The sequence below is a fragment of the Notechis scutatus genome, chromosome Z, assembly GCF_049901735.1.
Source record: "Notechis scutatus isolate UNSWTSFEM ecotype Mainland chromosome Z, rNotScu1.2, whole genome shotgun sequence".
Classification (NCBI taxonomy): domain Eukaryota; kingdom Metazoa; phylum Chordata; class Lepidosauria; order Squamata; family Elapidae; genus Notechis; species Notechis scutatus.
In genome coordinates this window covers 19,935,753-19,956,183 of record NC_142025.1, presented here as the reverse complement: position 1 = coordinate 19,956,183, position 20,431 = coordinate 19,935,753, and positions in this window count along the sequence as shown.

Below are 20,431 nucleotides of genomic sequence, written 5' to 3'. Positions count from 1 at the left end.
AAAATGGGTAGCAAGATTTTGCTCCTCAACATAATGTATTTTCCTGAGTGGCTCTTTCTATTCAAATAGGTTAAAAAATTATTTATGCCTAGTTCTTTGGGGATAGGACTTCATATTGGCTGAGTTCATATATAGTCATTGCTGTGGCTTGTATCTATCCTGGTTTATTAAAAACCAAACAAACAGTGAAGCTAGGTTCATACAGCACACAAAACCGTAAACAGGGTTTACAACCCCCATTGGATGAACTGACACAACATATTTAAAAGGCAGTTGAAAAATCACAATCCAGCTTTGGGCATTGTGCTAATATAGCCCTTGTTCCTCAGGCAACCCTCCGATCACTCCATCTTCCCAATGCCTATCTGTGTCTTTTCCCTTTCCTTCCTTCTGCTCACCTCAGGCTGATCCTCTTCTTTCCCTGACCCATATTATGTACCTGAATTTTTCCAGGTGTCTTTTGCCTGAGGTAGGAGGGGATTATCTGTTTTTTGATATAATAATTAGTAGCCGCCAGGGGTGGGCTTCAAAATTTTTAGCAACAGGTTCTCTGCCCGGTTGCTGGGTAGGCATGGCCATGGTGGGCATGGCCTGGTTGGCCTCCTGCACTACGGCCAGGGGTGGGCGTTTTTACCCCCCCCCCCGGCTCTGGATGCTTTCCTCAAGCCTGCAGAAGGGCGAAAATGGCCTCCCCTGCTCCAGAGGCTCTCTGGAAGCTGGGAATGGGCCCATTTCCGGCCATCCCAAACTTCCGGAGGCCCATTTTTCACCCTCCCTGAGCCTCTGTGTACGCCCTGCCCTTACCTGCATCCAAAACAGGCCGCGTGGGGACTCCTGGGAGGGGTGGGCGGGGCGGGGCAGGGCCAGCCAGGAGTTGGATTTGGGGATTCTCTGAACTACACAAAATCTTAGCTAGGGGCTCTCCCGAACCCCTGCGAACCCCCAGTAGCCCATCCTTGGTAGCTGCTAATCTAGCAGTTAATCATATCATTTGATACCCATTTCCCATCACAAGAACTGACCGTCTAGGGATGTTTTTCCTTATTTATTTTTGGCACACCATGAATCCCTCATGTATTTCACTCCTGAAAAGTGAAATCTATGTTTTAAGTATTGAAAAAATTATTTAAAAACTAGGAGCTGGTTTTTCACTTAACATTAAAAGAGTATTTCATTTCTAAACCAGCAATCAGGGACTGCTATGCTGAGATATGAATGGAGCAACCTTGTTTGCTTTGCAAAAAAATTAAAAGACCTTCATTTGTTCATTATGTTGTTTCATATTAAATTACAGCATAATATTATCCATGAATTAGACATGACACTACATGCGCACCTCAAATAATACAACAAGAACATGAAGAGAAAAAAAAGCTGTTCTTTTTGAGCCATGTTTCTCAACCGTAGCAACTTTAAGATCTATGGACCCTGGGCATGCTGGCTGGGAAATTATGGGAGATGTAGTGCACAAATATTAACGTTGCAATAATGGAAAAAAATCTGATTTTGAGAATTATGAACTTGCAACAAGGAATAATTTTGCATTTAAATTTCAGAAGTGAAAAAATGTGTGTCAAGAATCATTTTGTGAAATCTTTATTCCATCCCTCCCTATTTCCAAAAACTATATTTTGCTCAAACATGAGTGTCTATTAAACACAACTAGCTGCGTTCACAGTGTTTGTGAAATGTTATATGCTGGGTTGCAACTTAAAGGGAGAAGTTCATGAAAGAAACTGATTCAAATCCAAAGAAACTAGATTATGTCTTAATTAAGTCTGTGAGTCAAGCCGTAGCCTGAGAGAATGGTCTCTTTGCATTTTGCAAACAGCTGAGTTAATGAGGTTTCTTTGTAGATCAGTAGCCTACAAAAATTGAAGATGACAAGTTGTGTTTTTTTTTTAAATCAGAAATCAGGGGAACCTTTTAGGCAAAAATGGGTACAAGAAAAGACAAAGGAATAAAAAGATAGAAAGAAAAATTAGTCGAGATTTATATAAAAATATAAAAATAAAAACATATGCAAACATGATGATACTTTGCTAGGGCCAGACATTCTGGAAAGGGAAACAAAATAATTAAGCTGAAAGATGATGAAATACTAGCAGAACTGTTTAAAAGCTGACAAGATAGTGCAGTTAAAATATGTGCCAGCTAGGGAATTGTGGTTATTGAAGTCTACACATCTTAAAGTTGTCAAGATTGAAGATGTTATTAATAACTAAGCTACAGGACAATGAAATACTAGTAAAGCTGTTTGAAAATTGACAAGATAGTGCAGCTAAAGTGCAAGCTAGCTGGGGAATTCTGGTTGTGAAGTTCTCAAAAAGTTGCCATGGTTAAAAAATACTGTTCTAGATTGTATAGAGGAAAACAATGCTTTGAGTACATTGTAAATGAAAGTACTTCATATTCTTTTTTCTCATTAGAACGTCTAATTAGTGTGAAACCATGCCTCTTTTAGTGAACAACATTGTGAGCAATTTTTCTCATTATAAGCCTCCCTGCTGTAAACCAATTATTAAATTTTTGAAGAGTTTTGACTTGCAAAAGGGTAATGTGTTTGCCTTAGAATTTATGGAATGTCAGTGATTCCTGTACAGGGAGAAGTTATTAAAATAGGAAAAATTCTTCTGAAAAAAACCATAGAGTAGATTGGGATCCAATCACAGTCAGAGTGAAATTAATAAAATAAGATTATTGACTCACTGGTTTTTGTTTTCAGGGTGTGTGTTCAGTAATTGCTATTATAAACTAGCATATCAGGATAAGCCTGATTCCAATTGGCATTTACCCTATATTCTTGCTTTGCCTAGAAAAACTTCCATTAAATAAGTGCACACCTATTTGTTGTTGTGCAGTTTGCAATCACAAGAATGCTAAATACCAGCAATGTCTCTGTATTTTTGGAGTTCTAGTTAAGACACAACCAGAATTGCTATAAATTGGACAGTCTTATCCATTTAAATTTTAAATAAATATATTCCAGGAGTAAACATATAGGTAAACCTATATTCTTCAGAGTCACTACTGTGCTTTCATGAAGCATTGGCTCCATGCAATACAATGATAACATTAATTGATCAAAGCTTATGCTCATCATAAAAAGGAGTGCATTCTCTCTTTTAAGTCAAGAATGATCCTGTCACCATCATCAACATTCAATGCTTGTTAAGGAATTTAGAGATGACCTTGGTATAAAAGAACCATTAAGGAGGGACTTGAAGGAGCTCTGACATATTATAATCCAAAACTTGCAGCACGGAAGAGCAATTCAGTTCAGCTGAATAAAATGCAGTGATACACAAGTACAACTGATGAGTAAAATAAAGTTTATGACAAAGTTAACACATGTTTGTAAAATAACCTAACTAACATCGATAAGTGAGGTTCAAGATGTAGCCTATGTTAATTAAAATATAAGCATTAAAATTATATTAAATATGATATTCCAAATTATAAGAAAGTAATACTCTCTAAAACTATTACTATCGCAAAGTAATATGGTATCTAAAATTAAAATAAATTATAGTTACAAAAAATGCCTTGTGGGATATTGGCCCATCAGGGTTGGATGGATACATGTTCTGCAACAAGGGGTACTTCATCTACAAACAGCATCTGGGCATAGGCAGAACCTTGGTGATCAGAAAAATTAAGATATGTATTAGTCAGAGGTAGTATGAATCTGGTTCAGATGCCTCCATAAAAAGCACAAAGAAGAGCAGAATCATAGCAATAGCAATAGCACTTAGACTTATATACCGCTTCACTGCCCTCTCTAAGCAGTTTACAGAGTCAGCATATTTCCCCCAACAATCTGAGTCCTCGTTTTACCAATCTTGGAAGAGCAGAACCTTGAACTGGTGAGAATCAAACTGCTAAAAGAATCGAACTGGTGAGTCAACCTTGAACTGGTGAGAATCGAACTGCTAAAATGCTGGCAGCTGACACCCAGCAGAAGTAGCCTGCAATACTGCATTTTAACCACTGCGCCACCCTGACTCTGGCAAAACCTTTCAGCATCTATTTATAATTACGTACCATCCAATAATGGGTGGGCAAGGGAGAGCATGGCACTGGGCAAGAGAGAGAAAGCTTTCCAATAGCTGGATGTTTCTAGCTGTGTAAGGTACTTGGAGCAATGACAATGTATCTGTCAGGTACTGATGATAGAACAGGTGTAGTCTTCCTACAGATTTGCTTACATCTCCATATCTTTTATTCTTTGTTTTAGGGTTAGTGTCACCAGATCATATTCCATATTAAGAACTGAAGATTGAGAATAGCCTTGATTTAAAATATTAGATGTAACAGCTTTTATCCATGCGGATTGAAAATTGCCCTGAAGAATTAATGGTGCTAAGCTTTGAGGATAAAAGTTAAGCTTCAACCAAAGGTTCATAGAAGTCACCCACATTCTTAAGTTAACTTTTATGATACTTGTTTCCAGTCATACAGTCACAGCGAGTATCTGGACAACTGCCCTTATGAATTGGGATTATACCCTCTTCAGGGAAGTGAAAAATGAAGCAGAGTTGGGAGGGGGCAGCTGAAGTCCCATAAAGAAACTGCCCTAGTGGCTTAGCCTGAAATGGTTTAAGTGCGGCTGAAACATAATATTTTGGATCAGAAAAACCTAAGGATGCCTTTGGCAGATATTTTACCTGGTAGTGGGAAGATATTCACAGTAGCCTCCCTTGAGCCAGTGGAAAGCATGACTATTCCTGAGTACTTAAAGCTAGTCACTTGTTCTATTTTATTTTATTGTTCTATTTTATGTCTATTAGTGCTCCATAAATAGAGTTTTGGACTTTTGGCAAAAGCCCATAACCTTGGTTTTCTCTTTTAAAGTCTATTGATATTCTGGAAAGAATATAAGCAGGGAGTCAATCTCGCGGCCTATAGGCTGGATACGTCACGTGCTGGCCACGCCCATGCCTGGTTTAGTGAAGGGGGAAAAAGTCATGTGATGACGCTGTGACAACACAAGTTTGACACCCCTGAACTAAGTGTCATTTGAATGGAGCATCAGGCTATGCCGCGATCCCAAAGTTTATAGGAAAGCAAACAAGAGGGGGAAAAAATCACCTTAATTTTGGTAGCATAAAAGAGGACAGACAGAAACAGACTTTCAAGTTTCTATTATGTCTTATAATAAAGCAGGAGGAATCTTTTTCTCTTGACTTTGCTTAAATTGGAAGGCTGAAATATATTTCAAAAGAATATACAAAAACTATTTGATTGTATACATCTTTTAAAAATCTAAAAGACTTTTATCTGCAATTCAGGAATATAAATAATAAAATAAATTATAGAATTTGGAATAAAAAGGGTTCCCCACCTCAAATACCTCTTTGCTTGTCACCCCTTTTTAGAAAGGAAATGACACTACGCTGTAATTGATGGGTTTATAGTGAAATAATATCCTTTATTCAAGGTGAACTCATTCTCAGATTTTAAAAAAATGATTTGAGGCTAAAAGGTCATGCATATCACTGGTTTATCTATCTACAGTTGATTTTTTTTTCTTTGAACAAAAAAAGTATAGTTTTGAAGCTGCTAAAATGAATTGGAAATGAACATCTGATAGTTATGGCTTATAACAATTAAACCTAGAAAGTGGATATGTTAAACATTGTATGATTCAGTGGAAAAGAAATTTTGATTATAATATAATGTTAGGGGATGGGAAAACATGTGAATTAAAGGACTAAAAATGTTGTTGAATTGTAATCTTAAAGAGAATTTCTACAAAATGATGTATTGGTGGTATTTAATGTCAAATAAACTGTGAAAGATGTAGAAATGTGTTTCAAAGGTTTTCTGGAAATGCAAAGGTAAGGAAGGTACTTTCTATTATATATGGTAGATACATAACAAGGCAAAGAAGGGTTGGATACAAATCCATGGTTTAATTCAGAAAATTTTAAAAATGGTTTTACAATGCAAACCAGAATTTACTTCTAGGACTATTATATTAAAAAAAATGGGGGTGGGGGGGATTTGTAACTTAGTTGCTGTACATGTTGACAGCTGCGAAAATTCTATATCCTCAGAAATGGAAAGATGCATTAACTCCCACAATGGAGGAATGGATTGAAAAGATGATGGAATTGACTGTAATGGTGAAATTGACTGCACTAATTAGGGACAAAAAAAATGTAAATAATTTTGTAATTACTTGGAAGCTACTTCTGAGCTTTCTGCATGAAAAAGAAAAATATGAAATTTTGACTTCGGGTTTTGACAATTAATCGGCATACTAATATAGAAATGGCTAGTAGTCATTATTTGATATAATTAAAAAGCTGATACTATAACTATTACGTATCAGACTGCACCAAAGAAAGCCAGAAATTAATGTTTTGTTTTTTAAAAATTTCCCCCTTAGCCTCAATCTATCTCCTGTATCCCTTTTCTTTTTCCTTTCTCCGTTGTCTTTATTTCTATTTGTATTTAAGAAAAAAAACTTTTGATAAAAGTATATTAAAAAAAACAAAAAAAATCTTGGAACACATAATTTAAAAAGGAATAAATGGAAGGCTTTAAAAAAAAAAAAAAAGATTATGTATATCCTGCCTTTATTATTTTTATAAATAACCAAGCAAACATATCTAATACTCCTTCTTCCTCCTATTATCAACAATATGAGATGAGAACTCAGAATCTCCTAGTTTATAGCCTGATACCATAGCTACAACACTAGGCTGGTTCTAAATATAATAATTAAATATTCTAAAGTTACAGCATTATTTTTTTTAGAAAAAATCTGTATAAACAACCACGGTTTCCAATCTTGGTAGATAATGTTAATTCTTTAGTCAGATTCTTGATCCTAAATTTAACTCTAAGCATTTTCCTGTTCACCTGTTTGATTCTCTTTCTGCCCTTGAGTAGGAAAACAAAGTCTTTCATCTGCACACCTGCTTCTGCCTAGGTATTCCCCCTGGAGCCTTCAAAGTATCACACCTGGCTTTGCATTTTGTATATTTATATCCTGAGGATAAAGGCACATTCAGTTGGTCTTTCAACTTTGTAATGCATTCATGTTTCATAATTATTGTAGCTTTAGAGTCTTGCATTTATTTTATTTTTAACTCCTCCCTCCAAGTAATTTCAAAATTGTTTGCTCTATTCCTGTGTTTTACATGTACTTTCTCTCCCCCCCAGCGTAGTTCACTCAACCAGTGAAGCCATCTCTAAAATACTGGAAACACTTTATGGACTTTTTGATGAAAACAAATAAAAATGACTCAATGATTTCTGAAGTGACCTTGGAGGCAGTGGTGGGATTCAAATTGTTTTACTACCGGTTCTGTGGGCATGGCTTGGTGGGCATGGCAGGGGAAGGATACTGTAAACTCTCCAGTCAGAGGTGGTATTTGCTGGTTCTCTGAACTACTCAAAATTTCCACTACCGGTTCTCCAGAACTGGTCAGAACCTGCTGAATACCCACCTCTGCTTGTAGGTCTTCTAGTCTAACCACATGCCAATGGCAGGAGATCCTATATGTTATGTATTAGCATACTTACCTGTGATTGGTTGGTCTGTGGCAGCAGGAAATTCGATGAGCCATCACTGGCCACAGCCGCGAGCAGCCCGATTGTAAAAGGGCTGCCGCGGTTTCTTCCACAGTCAGTTCTAGGCAGAAATAAAGATGACTGATCACTACTCTGACTCCAACAGTCTCATTCCCGCGATTTAACACTGGCGACGAGGATGGGATACTGAGACAAAGGGAACCAGCAAGCACGTGGCGACCGAGGAACGCTGGCGACATATCGAGACAAGATGGCCGGAAACAATACGCCACCCGCACTGTTTGATCCAACAACCGAATATTGGAAATCGTACATCGATCAATTCCTCATGTTCCTCGAAGGGAACGATCTCAAGAATATTTCAGAACACAGGAAGAGAGCTGTCTTCCTTACACATTGTGGTCCTGCCATATTCAAAATGGCCAAAGCATTAGCGGTGCCAACCGACATGAAAACAATGGCTTGGCCAGACCTGGAGAGGATACTGAGGGCTCACTACTCACCAACCGTATCCTGCCTCATCAAACGATATGAATTTTATCGGCATGCCCAAAAAGAGGGCGAGAGCATCGGCGATTTCATCACAACCTTGAGGGACATCACTGGAGCATGCAAATTCCTCAACATGGATGAGGTTATGAGAGATTGAGTAGTCTTGGGTCTGAGAGACCTAACACTACAGGGCAGATTATTAACGAAACCCAAGATAATACTCAAAGAATCAATAGAAGAGGCTACTGCAGCAGAAGCAACCCAGAAATCGGCAGCCGCCATGCGGAAAATGAATAACGCACCACCGGATTCATCAAAAAACACCACCACGACCCACCACAAGGACATCGAGTCCGAATCAGAAGATGAAGAGGAAGACAAGGGGGGTAAATCAACTCCCCTCGGAACATAACAGAAGGGGCCAAAACGGAAAAACGAAAGAATTCCATTGTGCCAGCTGTGAGGGAAACCATCCACGTTTGGAGTGCCGTTTCCTAGATGCAATATGCCAACATTGTGAATGGCGGGGACACATTGCAAGGGCCTGCTGAGCATCGAAGAACTACATCCCCAGGCAAAGACGGAACACACACACACGCACCCCGAGATAGGGAGAAACAAACAGGAAGCCACTGGAACCAAGCCACCAGAAACAGGCAAGGGAAAGAGGCCACCAACGGAAGAGATGAAACACATCAGATGGTGACCATCGGACACTCAAACATGACAAATGCCCAGAAAGTACATGTCCAGGTCACCATAGAAGGCCAGCCTTGCCGGATAGAAGTGGACTCAGGCTCATATTTATCAATGGTATCATGGGACATCATAAAAAGTCTGATACCAGACATAAGCCGTAAAGGACTCGAAAGACAAATGCCAATGCTGAAAGACTACCAGGAAAACAAAATTCCTGTAGTGAGCACTGGACAGTTCAGAGTAACATTCAAACAATACACCAGAATCCTACCATTAACCATAGTACCGTGTTTCTCCAACAATACGGCCTCCACCAATAGGAAGACCCAGCATGTTTTCTAGGCATAAAATCAAATTAAGCCCCTCCCCCCAAATTTAGGCCTAGTTTAAAACATGCAAAATAGGGGGAAGGGTGGGGGGACTTGCCATTTGGAGTGCCGTTGGAGCTGCCACCACTGTTTGGAGTGCCGTTGGAGCTGTTGCCACCGTTTGGAGCTGCCTCTGCCGTTTGGAGCTGCCGCCACCGTTTGGAGTGCCGTTGGAGCTGCTGCCTCCGTTTGGAGCTGCCTCTGCCATTTGGAGGTGCCTCTGCCGTTTGGAGCCGCCGCCGCCGTTTGAAGCTGCCGCTTCCGCGTTTGGAGCACTGCTGCTGTTTGGAGCACCACCGCCACTCCAAACACGGCTGCAGCTCCAAACACGGAAGCAGCAGCTCAAACGTGACAGCGGCACTCCAAGCGGCGGCGCGGCTCAAACGGCAGAGGCAGCTCCAAACACGGAAGCGAGCCGCCGGCGCCGTTTGGAGCTGCCGCCGCCGTTTGGAGTGCCGCTGTCACGTTTGGAGCTGCCGCTTCGTGTTTGGAGCTGCCGCCGTGTTTGGAGTGGCGGTGGTGCTCCAAACAGCGGCAGTGCTCCAAACACGAGCGGCAGCTCCAAACGTGACGGCGGCACTCCAAACGGCGGCGGCAGCTCCAACGGCGGCAGCTCCGCTTCCGTGTTTGGAGCTGCCTCTGCCGTTTGGAGCCGCCGCTGCCGTTTGGAGTGCCGCCGTCACGTTTGGAGCTGCCGCTTCCGTGTTTGGAGCTGCCGCCGTGTTTGGAGTGGCGGTGGTGTTCCAAACAGCGGCAGTGCTCCAAACGCGGAAGTGGCAGCTTCAAACAGTGGCGGCAGCTCCAAACGGCGGCGGCAGCTCCAAACGACAGAGGCAGCTCCAAACGGCGGCGGCAGCTCCAACGGCACTCCAAACGGCGGCAGCAGCTCCAACGGCACTCCAAACGGCAGCGGAATGGGCAGAAGGGAAAGCAACAGCGGCAGGTGCCAAAGGTCTTGGGTCTGCAGCAAAGGTGTTTGGTGGGAGTAGGGAGCTCTCTGCGCCGCCATGATTGCCCGTTAAGAGTGGCTGGTGGCGAGGCTGCCAGCGGGCGCTCTAGATGAGGATGAAAGGGGGAATTAAGTTACCCCGAAAAGACGGCCTAGCCGTTTTTCGGGCTCAAAAAAATAAGGCCCGGCCTTATTATGTGAGAAACACGGTAGACTGGGACCGACCCAGCCTACTGAGACTCGAATGGTTTGCATCGTTGGGAATCAAAGTCACAGGAATAAATAGCATCACAGAGATGGATTGGGAGGAGACCCTGATGGAAGAATTCTGAGATGTATTCAATGGAGAGCTGGGCAAGTACTTGGGGTCCCCAATTTCCTTGAACCTAAACCCAACCATAACCCCTATAAGATTAAAGGCAAGGCGGGTCCCTTTCGCACTCAAACCAAAGATCGATGAGCAATTGGATAAACTTATCGCACAAGGGGTCCTAGAACCCATTGACTATGCAAAGAGGGAAACCGCAATTGTCATGCCAGTTAAACCAGATGGGTCTGTGTACATCTGCGGAGACTACAAAGCAACCCTTAACCATGCACTCCAACAAAGCGCATACCCTGTCCCAGTGGTACAGCATTTATTGCATTCCCTTGGGGGGGGGGGAATCTTCACAAACCTAGACCTCGCACAGGCCTATCAACAATTACCAGTAACTTCCGGTTTGAGCTTCTTCGGCGACAGACCAAAACCTTGTCTCTGCGAGGTTTCGATCTGTGCTCACCCCTGGAGCGCCCCAAGCCGGCTGGTTTCAGGGCTAAGCCACCCTGTAGAGGTGATGAAGAAAAGGGAGACTGCCTGCAGGGTTGAGGAGAGCTGCATCTCTCCTCCCTAGCTGGCCATTATTCCCTTTCCCGAAGGCAGTTGTAGCGGTGGTCAGAAATGACTACCACAAAGAAGAACTCGACTGGAAAAGAATGTGCAGGAGGAAGAAAAGAAGAGAAAGTTTTGGTTGATCGGGTCAAACAGCAAAAGCAACAAATAAGGTACCCTGGAATTGAAACTATTAAAAAAACAATAACATTGTTCCCTAAGAAGATTTTTAAGCTGCGAAGGAAAGAGAAAAGGGGAAAGATTTGGGGTTTTTTTTTCTCCTTTTCCCATACTGACAGCCAAGAGACTTAAGCAAGAAATTGGAAAAAAATCCACTTTGACATTAATAGGCATTTAATGATGAAAATAAAAAGTCAAAGGGATAATAAAGATTTCTGGATAATCAAAAGCTTTTGAAAACAGGAAAGGAAAAAAGAAGAATAAAGGGGCAGGATCTGGAAGGGAGAAGACTGCCTGGAATTAAAAAGAACTTACAGCAAAATCTCAACAAGACTTCCAAAAGATACATTTTAACTGAAACATCGCAACAAAATAGTAAAACCCCAGGAAGAGAATGTGGAAAAAGAAATAAGAAGAAACAACTTGGGACTATTTGGATTACTTGATGATCTCTGGATTTTTGGTTATTATATTTGAATGACTAAAATCAATCGGGTGGTTGTTTAAAACTGTTTAAAATGGTTCCACTTTTAGAAGAACTGAAAATGGAACTTTAAAAGTACAAAGAAGATGCACAAGAAGGGAGAGGTTCTTCTGGCTTCGTATTTCAGTTCTTAGAAATGGAGATTTGGAACTATGAGAAACAACAAGAAATGCCTGCAGAACAAGAAGATTGCAACAAAGAAGAAGCCATCTTTAATGAACAAGTAATCTTAGGTGGGGGGAAAAAAGGAAAGGGGGGGAAGAGAATGGAAAGTTTAAGATTGGGAAAAATAACCCCCCCCCCAAAAAAAAATAGAGTGAAAAATAAGTATAAAATCAGAAAGCAACAGAAGAGGAAAATGCAGAAGAGAGAATTAGAAGTAGAGAGACAAGGGGGTAAAAAGGGGAGGGAGAAGATGAGAGGGAAGAAAGAAAGGAAAATAAGTTATAAAGGACAGAAACAAAATATAGAGAAACAGGGCCTATTTAGAGATAATGGGTGAACATTTAATGGAAAAAGGGATTCTGCAAGGGTACATAAGATAGTATTGTTATATTAGAAATAGAAATCATTTTAGAAAATATGAAACAATGTATGATTAAAATGTTTGATAAAATAGCTATCGTAATTCAGTGGAATGCTTGTCAATAAATAAATGTAACAAAATGAATATTTAACGATTTACAAAACATATGTGAAGAGAAATAAGGGAAACATTAATTATGGAGATTATATGTGTCTTTAAGGAAGTATGATATTTAATTGAAAATATGTTAAAGATGTTAAGATTTTAATGATTATTAATGATAGAACTGAATTGGAATGGAATGGGGGTTTATAATTACATATATTTATAATCCTTTTTTTAAAGAATATAGTGTGTATTATAAGAATGTACCAAGCAGAATTTGATTGGAAGTTATGTATTATGTATTATATTGAAGGTCATAACCTTAAGGTATATATTGAAGTTTAAATAAGAGTTGAATGGATGTAATTAAAAGATATAAAGGTGTCATACTCCAATTAGTAACTACAGGAGAAAATTTGTTTAATGAGAAAAGATAATATGAAATTGAAACAGAATAGACAAAAGTATAAATATAATGATTTGAATTGAGATGAGATAATCAAAATAAAATTGAGAAAATTAAAAGAGGGGAAAAACTATATGGAAAATGTAGAATAGTATAAGATATGGAATAGAACACAAAAAGGAGCATGAAATTGAGTTTTGTGTCTGTATAAAGAAGTTCAACCCGGGACCATGCTATTTTCGAAAAATATGTTTTACTTGTATTCTGTATGTGTGAAAACCCAAATAAAACTTTATTTAAAAAAACAACAATTACCAGTAGACCCCAAAATAGCAGAAGCCCAGATGATCGTAACACACAGGGGGGCATTCAAATGCAACAGATTACAATTTGGGGTCAGCGTCGCCCCAGAGCTTAATGGAACATTTATTGCAAGGGATAAAAGGGGTAGTGCCATATTTTGATGATGTCCTCATATCAGCCAAGGACAAAAGACAATTACGTGACCGCCTAAGGGAAGTTCTAATTAATTCAAAGAAGCGGGGCTAAAAGTGAAAAAGGAAAAGTGCCAATTAGCCGCCAGCAAGGTTGAATTCCTAGGATATCTAATAGACAGTGAAGGACTCCACCCCACAGAGAGAAAGGTCAGAGCAATCAAGGAAGCCCCCAGACCCGCGAATAAAACTGACCTGCAAGCTTTCTTAGGGCTCATTAACTTTTATAATATATTCCTACCGCAGAAAGCAACTATTGCGGAACCACTACACAGATTGCTTGACAAGAAAGCAGCCTGGGCCTGGGGGCAATGGGAAGAAACGGCATTCCAGGGAATAAAAAACCTGATCACAGCAGACCGCATACTAATACAATACAGCGAAACACTACCAATAACCCTAACCTGTGATGCATCACCTTTCGGCGTCGGCGCTATCCTCAGCCACGCATTACCTGACGGGAAAGAAGTACCCATAGCATTCTACTCAAAAACTCTGTCAAAATCAGAGTGGAACTACAGCCAACTAGACAAAGAGGCATTGGCCGCTGTCACTGGGATCAAGCAGTTCCACGAGGAGCTTCACCCTAGTCACAGATCACAAGCCACTACTGGGCATCATTGCAGGAAACAAAGCTACACCAAACATACTGTCACCCCGGATGACGAGGTGGTCAGAAGTCTTGGCTGCATACAACTACAAATTAATATACCGACCAGGAAAGGACCTAAATCATGCAGACATGCTTAGCCATTGCCCCCTACCTGACATAGAAGAAGAACCAACCACATCGACCCTCCAAATAGAGACATTAGAAAACCTACCAATAACAGCAGCTGACATCGCAAGGGAGACGACTAGAGACAAAACCCTGGCATGAATATTAAATTGGGTAGGAAAAGGCTGGCCATAGATTAAGATCACCGAGAATGTCAAACTGTTCCGGAACAGACAAACAGAACTCTCAGTGCTGAAGGGGTGCATACTATTGGGGGATTGGATGGTAATACCGGATGTTTTGAGCGAAAGCATACTAGAAATGCTACATGAGGGACACCCGGGTATTGTAAAAATGAAATCCCTGGCAAGGAGTTATGTGTGGTGGCCAGGGATGGACAAGGAAATAGGGGACTGGGTGGCAACTTGTAAACTCTGCCAGGAATCTAGGCCAACATCCCCCACAGCACCAAAACATGAATGGGAAACATCAAGGGGACCATGGTAAAGACTACACATTGATTTTGCGGCCCAACCAAAGGACACACTTTTCTAATAGTCGTAGACACTTACTTCAAATGTCTAGAGGTAAGAATCATGAGCTCCACCATGACAGAAGCTGTCATTAGACAGCTCAGGAGGCTTTTTGCAACACATGGGTTGCTGGATTTAATTGTGTCCAACACAACACAATTGTGTCACAACACAGCAACACAATTCGAAGGATTTTTAGCACAACATGGGATAAGACATGCACTAACAGTACCGGAACACCCGTTAATGAATGGATGGGTGGAATGCATGGTACATTACACTAAGGAAACCTTACAAAAGCTAGGGCCTGGGGGTCACACAACAAAAGATAGACAAACTACTAAGCATACAGCACATAACACCCAGTGCCACAACGAATAAAAGCCCAGCCGAATTATTAATGGGAAGGAAACTGAGATCACACCTAGACAGACTACACCCCACTTATAACCCAGAAAAACCAGTAGACTCCTCCAGTAAATGCCGTACATTCCAAATAGGGAACCCAGTATACGCAAAAAACCTTACAGGGGAACCTTTGTGGATACGATGGACGGTAGGAGCTGGAAAAAACACATAGACCAACTCAGATCTAGAGCAACGAGGGTGACACAGATCGGATCACAGAAGAGGGGAGACCCCTCACACAAAGCGAAACACAACCGGAGAGGAAGGGGAGAGCCTTCACACAGGCAAAACATAACCATAGGGGAGGGAGGAGACCACTCACACAGACATAACACAACCAGGGAAGAGGGGGAAGACCCCTCAAACAGACAGAACACAAGTAGAGAGGGAGGGGGAGACCCTCCATGAGCGAGTACAACCATTGAACAAACCCTGACAACTAAAAACACACAACCCCCCCTAATAACAGTAGCCCTGGTCAGAAAAAGCAGGCACGTACCTGAGACCACAGAAGAAGATAGCATAGGGTGACAGAAACAGGTCCAGAAAGATTGCGGGAAAGCGGCCCCTGGCGGGAGCGGCCTAACCAACTCAACCAGCCAGGAGGTTCCTGGCAGGAGCAGCATGGCTGACTCAACCTTCCAGGAGGTTCCAAGAAGAAGGACAGGAGGAACAATAGATCTGCCAGAACAGTCCAGAGACCAAACTGTGACTGAGCTGCGCAGGTCCAGTCGCAACCATAGAAGCCCCGCCTACCTACGTGATTATGTACAGTAGGCGAAGATAGGATTGGTTAGACCGGACCAGGTGGGGAGAGGTGTTATGTATTAGCATACTTACCTGTGATTGGTTGGTCCGCAGTGGCAGGAAATTCAACGAGCCATCACTGGCCACAGCCGCAAGCAGTCCAACTGTAAAAGGGCTGCCGCAGTTTCTTCCGCAGTCAGTTCTAGGCAGAAATAAAGATGACTGATTGCTATGCTGGCTCCGAGAGTCTCATTCCAGCAATTTAACACTATACCATTCTGGACAAATAGCTATTCAGTCTCTTCTTGAAAACTTCCTGTGATGGAGCACCCAAAACTTCTAGAGGCAAGCTGTTCTACTATTAATTTTTCTTCCTGTAAGGAAATGTCTCCTTAGTTCTAGGTTGAATCTCTCTTTAATAATCTTTCACCTGCTACTTCTTGTCCTGCCCTCAGGTATTTGGAGAATAAGTTGATTACCTCTTCTCTGTGATAGCCCCTCAAGTACTGGAAGACTGCTATCGTATCATCCCTAGCCTTGTCTTTGTTAGACTAGACATGTCTAATTCCTTCAATCATTCATCATATGGTTTAGCCACCAGACCCTTATCACCTTTGCTGCTCTTTTCTGCGTTATTTCTAAGGTCTCAACATCTTTTTTGTATCGTGGTGACCAGAACTGGATGTAGTATTCCAAGTGTGGTCTCACAATGCAATGCAGGATAAAGTACTAGATCACTTCACGTGGTCTTGAAACGATCTCTCTGTTGATATAATCTACGACTGTGTTTGATAGCTGCTTGTTTGATAGCTGCAGCACCCTGCTGCTCATTGGTAAGTGATGGTCTACCAGGAGACCTATATCTCACTCATAATTACCAGTACTACCTATTATTTACCTGTGCATTTGGTTTTTCTTGCCTAAGTGTAGGACCTTACTTCTCACTATTGAATTACACTTTGTTGGATAGGGATCAGTGTTCAAGTCTCTCAAGGTCCTTCTCAATCCTGAGTCTATCATTTAAAGCATTTGTGAGAATAGCTAATGCTTTAAATCAAACTCAAGGCCCGCAGGCTGAATTCAGCTTGTGAGGTGGTTAAATCTGGCCCGCGGGGCTGCTCTGAAAACAGCAAAGGACCAGCCTGCGGGGCCTCTGCCAGCAAAAATGGAGCTCAGGAGGTTGTGATGGTCTCCTGAATCCCTTTGCCAGCAAAAACAGAGGCCGCTTTTTCACTGGTAGAGGGTTGCAGGAGGCCATCGCAGCCTCCCGAGCTCCATTTTCACTGGCAGAGAGGCGCGCCCGACACAAGTGATGTCGAACTGGCTATGCCCACCCTGACCATGCCCACCTGGCCCCCAAGGACAAACACAACCCTGATGCGGCCCTCAATGAAATCAAGTTTGACACCCCTGCTTTAAATGATAGACTCAAGATTGAGAAGGACCTTGAGAGATTTGAATACTGATCCTTGATCCCATCTTGGTGTCATCTGCAAATGTAATGAGTTCCACTCTTTATCCTCTCATATAATTTGTTTATAAAGATGTTAAAGAGTACTGGGCCTAAGACAAAACTCTGAGTTATCCCACTACATGTTTCCCTCCAATTACATATAATTCCATTGAGGATTACGTGTGGTTGGTCAGCCAATTGTGAATCAATCAGGTGGTTGTACTGTCTATCCCACATTGTTCTATATTACCAAGAAGTAGGCTATTTAAATGCCTTACTGAAGTGTAAGAAAAATATGTCCACAGCATTTCCCTTATCCACTATTTTAGCCACTTTGTCAAAGAAAGCAATAAGGTTTGTCTGGCATGTTCTGGTTTTGAAAACCTATGCTGGCTTTAATCAAGTTCACTCTGTTTGTTCTTCAAACTTCAAGCATTATAGTATAGGCATCTGAGTCTTCTTAAGGAAGAATTGCCTTAAGAAGTAACTTTTTAAAATATTTTTCTTTTCTTTATTTATGGTATTTTCTCTTTCCTTTTTTGTTAATTTTTTTTTCTATTTCTCATGCTTATCTTTTAAATATTTAAAAAAAAATTCTAATAAAATTATGATTTCAAACTGCCCAAGGAGCTGCTGATCCAGTTCTACAGAGGAATTATTGAGTCTATCATCTGCACCACTGTAACTGTCTGGTTTGGTTCTGCAACCCAACAGGACAGACACAGACTTCAGAGGATAATTAGGACGGCAGAAAAAACAATTACTACCAACCTCCCTTCAATCGAGAGCTTGTATATACTGCACGAGTCAAAAAGAGGGCTGTGAAAATATTTACAGACCCCTCACATCCTGGATATAAACTGTTTCAACTCCTTCTCTCAAAACGACGCTATAGAGCACTGCACACCAGAACAACTAGATACAAGGACAGTTTTTCTCCAAACGCCATCACTCTGCTAAACAAATAATTCCCACAAAACTCTCCAACTATTTATAAAGTTTGCGCTACTATTACTATTAATCTTCTCATCACTCCTTATCACCCATCCCCTCCCACTTGTGACTGTAGGACTGTAATTTTGTCGCTTGTATCCTTATGATATATATTGACTGTTTCTTACTTTGATTTGATTGCTTATTGTACCCTATGACTATTATTAAGTGTTGTACCTTATGATTCCTGACTCTTGACAAATGTATCTTTTCTTTTATGTATACTGAGAGCATTTGCAACAAGACAAAATTCCTTGTGTGTCCAATTACATTTGGCCAATAAAAGAATTCTAATTCTAATTTTAAAAGGTCACAACATTTTGGAGCATGTTATCCAAATGCATATCTGCCTTTTATAATTCCTGGTTTAGAGTTATGAATTTTGAAAATAAATGATTGTGATTGTTCCACTCCACCTGTTTCTCTTTTGGTTGAGATACTAAGAGTTGATGTAACGCATTTGATCACACAGGAAACAATCTGTTGCTTTCATTAAATCATGGCAACCAAGCAGCAGTTTCTTTTAGGTAGGGGAAAAATAACTTCTGACACAACAGGGCCTCAGAAATATAGAGCATCCAGTATAGTTCATTTTCTGAATTATTTAAGTTGCTAAATTGGGAGTCAGGTGAAAAGTTCATTCTCTGCTCTCCTGTGATCCTGTTCAATGTTATACTAAGGTTACAGGCACCACATAATAAACAGAGTAGAGGAGTCAGTGTTAGCACACAAACAGCATATGGTGACCGAGACAATGTCACTCGCTCTTTCACATAAGCCAGAAAGAAGGACATCAGCCGGGGGATGGTTATGGCAGACAGGACACATTGAATACTGGTTTACCTAGGAACTGATGCTGAAACCCGAACTAAGTTAGGAAAGTAGAAGATCTGGCATTGGTGGGGGTGGGGCTGTGGGGGAGGGGGGAAAGCAGTCTGAACAATTGTTGCACAGCTGTATTCTGAAATTGGTAGGAAAAAGGTCTGTAATCAGTGGCAAAGAAGAGAGAGATAGCAGAGGGTAGATCAGTGGAGACTGCATTTATTTAATTATTACTGGTAACAAACTCCCACCTTGGTTAAAGCCAGCTGCCATTGATAGCCATATTATTTCCTTTAAAGCAGGGTTGTCAAATTCGCGGCACGGGCCAGAAACGTCACATGCTGGCCACGCCCACACCCAGTTTAGTGAAGGGGGGGGAGTCACAATACGTGATGTGACGCCACTGTGAAGATGCGCGTTTGACACCCCTGCTTTAAAGTGTTCGAAGAAATATCCTTCTGGGTTCAGTTTCAAGTGGGGAAAAAGACACTGGAAACATGGAGGCTGTTTGGAAAGATGGTTTAATGATGGACAGGACCACATGCCTTGGAGATCCAAAGTGAAAAGGAAGATCACATGCTTCAAGATGTTGGGTGAAGGAAAAGAAGGGGCAAGATGCTGAGAGACCCTTAGTTATATACCTTCTGTTGGGTCTCACCTTAGTGTTTCCTGTTCCTGTGTAAGAAATGTATCTCACTGATTGTCAGACTCCCAGGGGCGGGGGTCTTAGCTAATTTTTTAGGCTTTGTCTGGACCACATGGCTTCACCTGAGTGCTGGCTGATGCAATCTTCCCAGTTTGTTATGTAGAATACTCGGCCTAGGCCGTAATGGCCCGCCCATTAACAAAGGTGCCCTTTCTGCCTCTCTGAGTTTCTACTTCCCTTTTACGGGAAATATTCTGCCTTTTTAATATTTACTAGGATATTTCATTTTTCTAGGAGAGGGGTAAGTGCTAACTTCCTACAATAGTATCTGGGAAAAAGCAATGGCCACACCATTGTGTTCTCTGATTGGTTACAGCTGTCTAAAGCCACATCACTTGCCTAAGATCTTCTAAAATGAAAAAAAAAAAGACAATTGAATATCTTCATTCAGCAATGGCTCTTGGAATAATGGGAAAATAATTATATAACTTGTAATTTAAATAAATATTTTTTCATGCTTAGATGTCAACAGCCTCTTTCTAATGGCCAGTTCATAAATCTCACAAAGCTATAGTTTATTTAATGATGATCTAATCAAACAGCCATATTGAAAGAAACAACTAAAATAAATAATACACCACAATTTGCATAATACTTTTGCATTACACCATGTGCTAAATAAAATGCAGGCAAAAGCATTATGTATGAAGCCAAGAAATGCTGCTTTCGTCATTCTAATAAAATCAGAAAAAGCCTACAGACACTATAACAACATTCTATGTCAATTTTTTTAGGCTCTTATGTAGTTTGCTGTAAAGGCATAAAGGGCTCCCCTGAAAACCTAAACACCTTTGGATTTTAGAATCTTAGAATCCTCTTCTTAGAATCCTGAATTCTGTCTACTTTAAGAGTGTAGGCTAATATATTCCACAATTTTACAATATTTCTTGATCAGATTTGATTCTTGCACAATATTCTGAAATATGTTCCAA